Source organism: Girardinichthys multiradiatus, chromosome 5 (assembly GCF_021462225.1).
Source record: "Girardinichthys multiradiatus isolate DD_20200921_A chromosome 5, DD_fGirMul_XY1, whole genome shotgun sequence".
In the NCBI taxonomy this organism is placed as follows: domain Eukaryota; kingdom Metazoa; phylum Chordata; class Actinopteri; order Cyprinodontiformes; family Goodeidae; genus Girardinichthys; species Girardinichthys multiradiatus.
Window position 1 is genome coordinate 39,599,569 of NC_061798.1, and position 6,705 is coordinate 39,606,273.

A 6,705-nucleotide genomic window follows, 5' to 3' on the forward strand; every position below is an offset into this window, starting at 1 on the left:
AAGACACAACAATCAGACAACCACATAAACAGGACGTTTTCTGCTGGTGGAGGCCAGAAATATGTTTTCCTGCCTCATTTTTTCGACTGCTTTTCAGTAATCAGTTTCATCAAATGATGTGGCATCATTTTTGCTCCTAACACAACCCATTCCATATGAGTATGGATATCCAGCATGCTTTTTTTAAAATTGAGATCTGGTGTGTTATTATTATTAATAGAGATAGCTTGTAATTTTGAATGATGGATATTAATAGACTGTTTATTACTGTAAACATCTATGAGATTGTAAAGAGTTGTAATTGTTCTGTCTTAAACACAAAGGTCCTCTGCCGATTTAATTCTGCAAATCAGATGTTGGGCCTTTCCACATGCTGCTCCGCCAATCCTGCTTCCTGCTGAGCAGGTAGGAAACAAAGCCTGAAACCTTTAGGAAAATAAACATCGTAGCACCAAATGGAACAGCAAAAAAAAAAAAATAAAAAATAAATCTAAGCATTCACTTAATTAGTTTAGCAAAGACTTGGTTCTGAGAAGTGTTGATATAAATGAAGTGAGAATTTCATCGACTGAATTTAATCAACGGTGGATTTTGCTTCAGTCTGCTGTTATGAAACAAGATGGATATTACTTCTCTGAGTTTTATCAATTTTCTCAGCTGAGTTCAAAGATTTATAGCTGCTGATATTGCAATTTCTCCATTGTTTTTCCAAAGCTACCTTTCACATTAGTTTTCAACTGTCTTACATGACCTGTGGAGCTAATGTTTTGGGCTGGGTTTTGCTGACTTTAATTTGGTGGAGGAAATGCTTCCAGTTTAGTATATAAATTAAACAAGCACTAGCTTAGTCATTACAACCAACTCATGATGAATTTTGAACTTTTCAGTAAAAAAATAATGTGCTAATAATCAAGCTTGAGTTAATAATGCCATTTCACCAGTGAGTAGCACCTTCCTACACCACACTGCGTAAAGAGACAATTAATTTGAAGATTATTTATACTGCTGCTTTATTTTTAATCAAAATTAGTTTTTATTTTATCAACATGTTGATTCTGGTTCTGGAATAGCATAAAACAATTCCTTTATGTCATCACATTCATAAAACTGTTTTTTGGTTCCCTGTCACAATCTCCAGAACCTCACAGTTTGAAGATATCTACATTGCTTTTAGAATAACATGGCAATGGAAGAAGGTTAATTTGGTCTGTTGAACCATTTCTGTGTTAGTATAACCATATGTTACCCTATGCTTGACCCAGTTTTCTGGTAGAGGCCAGCAGATTTTGTATTTCAAAGAGAACCAGAACCCCGATTTATAGTTGTTGACATTGCAATTTCTCCATTATTTTTCTAAAGCTCCCTTTCACATCAGTGTTCAATGGTCTTACGTGACCATGAATGGAACAAGAACCCCAAAATCAAAGCTGCAAGATCAAGATAATGTCATTTGGTTCTTGCAGCCCTTGGGGGGTTAACACATTTTTTTAGTTCTTGCACAATAAGTATATATTTTGTATCAATATAAATCGTTGTCTTCCACTTATCTGGGACCGGGTCACGGGGTCAGCAGACTAAGTAGAATTGCCCAGACTTCCCTCTCCCCAGACAGCTCTTCCAGCTCCTCCAGGGGGGAGCCCAAGGCGTTCCCAGGCCAGCTGAGAGACGTAGTGCCTCCAGCGTGTCTTGGAGGGACTATAGAAATATGAAATATAACTCCATAAATATATTTCTGAATTAGCCACTTACAGTGTGTGATGCATGATCTTACTTAGATTAAAACATTGTTAGCAGATGAATTGACAAACTTTAATGTTATCACTTCCATATAAATATTGTTTTTTACTGCAGCAATATTTGACTCTCTAAAAAGTACAAGTTTATTTAAAATCCCATCAAAAAAGTTGAAATACCTTCTGTCTTGCATATTATGTATTACTTGTGGCAACAATATGTGGCATTATCATAAATGTCCTTGTTCAGATTTAAAGAATGTGTTGCAACAACGGAATTTACCACACGGAGGTGCTGTTGCCTTAAAGATAAAAATAAGCGGTTATCTTGCTGCTGATCATTTCTGAAGCACAAAGGGTTTCTGCAAGCTTTCTGCTTCTCTACATTTTTTGGAACCAAAGCAAAAAGAGCACTACAAAGGAGAGGTCACACAGGGCAGATACTGTAAGTGAATGAAGGAATAAAATAAAGTGAAGGTGAGCAAAGAGAAGAGAAGAAGAGCAGCAATTTAAAGGAATAGTAAGGCTTACGTTTAAAGCCTTGCATAAGTATTTCTACTCCTTGAACCTTTCCACATTTTGTCACGTTCCAAACAAAATTTTAAAGTATTTCATTGCAATTTTGTATGTTAGACCAACATAAAGTAGTGCATAACTGAAATAAAGTGAAGAAAAATGGCTTGTGCCTTTTAATCGGTTTTCTAAAGAAAACTGAGAAGTATGACCTGCCTTTCCATTCAGAAACAAAATCCAGGGCATTAAAAGTCATCTGTTTAATCTTGTATTAATCCACTTCTTCTGTGAAGGTCTCAGAGGTTTGTTAGAGAACACTGGTGTACATCGGCATCATGAAGACCAAATGACTCAACAGACGGACCAGATAGAAATTTGTGGAGAGGTTTAGAGCAGGGTTATGTAATAAAACAATAATACAGACTCAGGGGGGCTGAGTAAATGCACATAGCAGGTTTTACATTTTTATTCTTAAAAACCTTTGAAAATTATGTGTAATTTTCCTTTCATTTGTTATGGTCAACTTTTGCCAGGCCCTGTAAAAATCATATTTTATTGCTGATTGCGGTTATTTAACATCTAATACAAAGACCTGTGTTCCATCACTGCATCTTTTCCATCTTTTACTGATGCAAAAGAGACATTTTACAAAAGTCCTTGATTAAATGGAAATGAAAAGTTTTGAAGTGAAAGGATTTGGTTCTCTATAGGAAGCAAAATAAAAAACCTTTTAGGCAGCTCTATAATCTGAACAGCATTTAGTTGTCCTACCTCATCCATCAAGAATCGCATTTAGGGGGCGGGTTGAGTGGGGTAGACCCATTTACGGACGCTTCAGTCCTGACCCCAGAGAGCTGTGCTGCTTCCCTTCATCTCCAGCCCATTTCCTGTCTGCCTACTTAAAAAAAAAAAAAAAAAGCAAAAATAAAGGCGCTGCAAAAAAAAGATAAATTCCTTGAAACAATCATATTTGCAATTCCAAATTGACAATCCGTTACTGCACAAGAGACTGACGTATTCAGACAACCTCACTTCAAAAATCCACACCTATCCCTTTAAGAAAAAAAAAACAAAAAAAAAAACACGCTGAGAGCAGACTATTAGCATCTGTCAAGTGAGCGTGTCCATTGTTTACTGATCCAACCAGTGGGCATCGCTGCAATCAACCTTTCCCTGGGCAAAGAAATTGAAGTGAAGCCACGGGGGAGAGAAGATGTAAAAAGAAGGAACCGAGAAGGTTGGATTAAGGTCAGGGCTGGGAATTTGTAGTGTGTTATAGGCATGAAACAAAAGGCCTTTACATGTGGGGGAAAAAAACAGAAGCTGTCTGGTCGTAATGCAACAGTTAGGAGGTTCAATAAACATTTTCCTGGTTGACAGTCATGTAAAGGCAGACGCAGCTGCAGTGTGGGAAGGAAGCCCACGTTTTACTAACCTGCCCAGACAGTTGTGTTATTGCTCTCCTAATCAGGCGTGAGATTAACACACAAGCAAAAAACCTGATGGTGACATGCCCTGTACCATTTTATCTCTCTCTCACACACACACACATACACACCCCTGTTATAGCATGTGTGCATGTCACCAAGAAAACCAAAAATAAATAGACAAAACTACAGACTTAAAACTTTACGTGTTTTAATATTTTTAATTATTACTTCTCTGTAACTCCTCTTAGGTAAAAAGTCCTGCGTAATAACCCAAACATTATTTAATCATGTGAATTTAAACTTGATTAAATAATAACCTACAAATATGTGAAATGGCTGGTGTTGTTTTTTAATTATTAAATGTGTAAATATCCCTTCTTAAAATATTTTTAGTCATCATCCATTTTGGTCTTTAATACACTGTTTATTTATATGTATCTGAGCAGTTACATGCATTAACTCTGTCAGAAATAAGTCTAATTAATCAGGCCTAATGTCCACTGTGAAAATTGGATTTGCATGGCTCCCTTCAGGGTGAACTCTGTCCATCTATCCATCCTTCTTTTTTTCAGGTTTGTCCTGTTCAGGGTTTTGAGTTGGGTTAGTCAATTGTCCAACAGTCCATGGATGAGAAAAAAAACCCAGCTGCACTATGAATATGAATATGAGCTGCATGGTCAAGGTCACTCTGCAGAAAAGTGTCCACAGCCAGGATTTGACTTACCCAAATCACCTTTATATATAAAGTTAAAACTGGTTTTTGATGTACACATCTGGGTTGCAGCAAAATGGACATTAACTGAGGGAGTGGTAAATACAGTTGACAATGACTTAATAACTGAGACCATTTACACTTGCCCTTTATTTTGTTTTCAGTTGGTTGCTTAAGATTGCTGTTTCTCTTGGTTTTCCTTCTCATGTGTTAAGATTTTTGTAGCAATACAGCCTAGCGCCCAAAGATTACCTACGACCACCAGCATTATTTACATAGTACTTGTCAGATATCTTGGTACTTTTGAAGATGCCTGGTAGGGCCTGGTAGGTACCATGTATCTACCCCGTACCTATGTGGGATGAAGAGGTGCTTACCGAGTATCTGTGAGTTACATATGGCACAGCGGTTGGGAACATGTGTACATGTTGCTTACAAGCAACTGGCTGGGTACCAAGATACAATGACTAAGAGTGAAAATATTGGCTACTTTCTGTGTACCGGTACTTCGATGGTCCCTTGATATGGTTTATTTACAGGGTATCTACAGGTTTCTTGCCAGGTACTTACTGAGTATCTACAGAGTACTCATGGGGTATTTATAAAGTAAATATTAGGCATCTTCACAATACATATTGGGTACCTTGCCATGCAGGTACCTAGATGAGCATATGGGGTCTCTACAGAGTAACCACTTACTTAGGAACAGGGCTTTATAATGTTTGACTTTTTTTTTGTCTAGTACTGCTGCTAGTACTGCTAAGATTTTTTGTTAACATAACAGTGCCTTTGTTTAAATGTTTGTCATTAATCGAGGAAGTTTTATTTCAAGCCTGCCTACAAGCCTGTATTTAGGTCCTTCAATCACGTAACCCTGTCAGTGTTATAAAACAATGTCTGTAAGGAGGGACAATGAGGTGTTTTACATTTTCATCATCTAGAATCAGACATCCGCAAGAGCAAACCTCAAAGTGACATAACATGTCCAGGGGAAAATGTAACTGCAATGTCAAGGCAAAATTTAAAGCCAGTAAACTATCTTTAGAAGTTAACCATGCAGTTTCAAAATATTTAATAAGACCTACTGCTAATGACACTCTGCAACAACAAACTTTAATAAATCTGATGGTGTCCTTCTATAGGACTGAATTTTGGTGCTCTGCTTGTACAGAAATAGTAAAATAAAATGTAAAGGTTTCATGCACTGATAAAAAAAAAGCCCATTAAACTCTTTTCTGAAATATACAACACTTGCACATATTGTGCATGTGTTAAAGCACTGTGGAAAATCTATCTATCTATCTATCTATCTATCTATCTATCTATCTATCTATCTATCTATCTATCTATCTATCTATCTATCTATCTATCTATCTATCTATCTATCTATCTATCTATCTATCTATCTATCTATCTATCTATCTATCTATCTATCTATCTATCTATCTCTTTCTCTCTCTCTCTCTCTCCATCCATCCATCCATCCATCCATCTATATGGATTGAAAGGGTTTTTATCCTGAAACTACATCAGAGTAACCGTTGAACAACATCGAGCTTCTGCAGCATGATATGAAAAAGTGGTTTAAAGAACCTTCTTCGTGCTCTTTCGACTTGCCAGCACACATTTAATGATTGCATCTGTCGGTCTTTGGTAGGGAACTAACCTTCTTATATGTTTAAAAAGATAAGAAGTCGGCTGTTTGATGAGTCACTGGTGCATCCTACAAGAGCAAGATCAGCTTTAAAAATAGTGTTCAGCCAAAGCTTTTTTGCACTAAAAGCTTTGCTTTATAGTTTACTTTAAAGGAATCAAATGAAAGTTCGTGATGGTGGAAAGTTTGTGATGGTCTTGGCTGCTGTATCCCGTACTTTTCTTGATATTGCTGGTTTGCTTGTAATTTGTTCAGTAAACAACTGTTTGCCACCAGTGGTGCCAAACCTACAGATTTATAATGTCTTAGTTACATAATTGTCAACAAAGATGGTTTCTCAATAATGCAAGTGTTGCTGGAGTCTTCAACTGCTCATATCTTTGCAACCTGGAAGAAGGTGAAGCTGTGCCAGAACTGCGCTACATTATTGTGCTCATTTATTCACCTAAAATAGATCAAACCTGATTCGGTGAGTTAAAGGTTGAAGTAAAACACTCTAATTTTGCTCAGACAGAACTTTTTTGATTAAAAAGAAAAGCACTCATAAACGGTAAAAGGAAAACACTAAATTTAATTCTTAAAGGAACGGTTAAATGTTGTGGGCAGACTTGAACAGGAAACCCACCAACATCACGGTTAAAAACTGTCCTTTCTTGAAGATTT